Source organism: Morone saxatilis, unplaced genomic scaffold (assembly GCF_004916995.1).
Source record: "Morone saxatilis isolate NCDOM2014 unplaced genomic scaffold, NCSU_SB_2.0 Contig21, whole genome shotgun sequence".
Classification (NCBI taxonomy): Eukaryota; Metazoa; Chordata; class Actinopteri; family Moronidae; genus Morone; species Morone saxatilis.
The window spans coordinates 513,711-515,105 of record NW_023339774.1 but is presented as its reverse complement, the minus strand read 5'-3'; the positions used below and the strand labels follow the sequence as shown (position 1 = coordinate 515,105).

Genomic DNA, 1,395 nt, shown 5'->3' with positions numbered 1-1,395 from the left:
GTGTGTGTTTGTGTGTGTGTAGAGGTTTCATGGATGATATCCTACCAGCCATGTTTATTCAATAGGACTCCCCTGTGGTTCTAGTACTGCCACCTCCACTAACCACTCCCCCCCCCCACACACACACACACACCTGCTCCGGGACGCTGTGTGTACCAGTGCCCACTGTACTCTGTGTGGCCTGCATTAGTGAGTACTGTATAAAGACTTAAGTGATTGTGTCTCACAGGAAAATCAAAGAAGACTTTCGAGGGGTGGTGACAAAAGCTAACTTATGACTGCCTCGTGAGCTGGTCTTGCCACAGGCTCTATGAAAGCATGCATTTTTCATTTCATTACTGTAGCACTTAAGCCTGCAATAATGATTAATTTCATTTTTGATTCAAGTATTATTAGTTCGACTTTTTAAATATGTTATTTAATTGTGTAATGAATTGTTTACTCAATGAAATGTGGCAATAACTTATTTTTTACACATATTTTATTCAATATGGCTATAAATCCAAAAAAAAAATCAGTTTATGATATGAAACAGAAAAACAACAAATCCTCACAATGAATAAAATGTATTTAGGTTGTTAGGTTGGTATTTTGCAGAGGTGGGACCAAGTCATTGTTTATTCACATTTTTTATCTGTTCTTGAATTTTTAATGAAATGTGGCAATAATAAGTTTCACATAGTTTATTCAGTCTGACCAAGAATCCCCTGATAACGTAAGTCAAGACAAGTCAAGTCCCAGTCAAGTCCTAAACTTTTATTTCCAAGTCATGATGAGCGTAGGTTTTGTACATAAGAGAAATTATGTTTGGTACAATTTTTACAAACTGTTGCTCAGTAACATAACGTCAGTTCTTCATGGTTCTCTCCTAAAACTTGCTATCAGATTGGCTCAAACAAAGTGGACCTGGGGAATTAAGTGTCGACTTGAGAATGAATAGTATTAACGTTAACTAGCCTCAGGAAATGTATTCTTGGCACACTTTTTAAATAACATAGTTATTTTAATTTAATATTTGGGCTTTGAGAAAGGTATGAAGAACTTTCAAGACAAAAGGATCAAATCAAAGTGAAGTCAGGAGTCAGTGGTTATAAAGACCAAGTTAAGTTGCAAGTATTTTTTTATTTTGTCAAGTTGAGTGTCCACACCTCTGGTATTTTGATTGAGTACATGATAAATCCAAATCCTGTGTCATCGATCTGTCAACTGACTAACTCAATTTATGGGGTGGCTGTGGTGCAGAGGCAGAGCAGGTTGTCCCCTAATCTGAAGGTTTTTGGTTAAATCCCCGGCTCCTCCTGCTACATGTCAAAGTATCCTTGAGCAAGATACTGAACCCCAAATTGGTCCCGATGCTGTGCATCAGTGTGTGAATGTGTATGAATGCATTAGTTT

General features: G+C 37.3%; 1 protein-coding gene across 1 annotated transcript in view; it reads right to left on the bottom strand.

The window, feature by feature from the left end:
- LOC118332336 (multiple epidermal growth factor-like domains protein 10) overlaps positions 1-1,395 on the bottom strand; it is a gene marked incomplete at its 3' end in the record, with an annotated part of 46,645 nt that overhangs the window by 31,722 nt on the left and 13,528 nt on the right.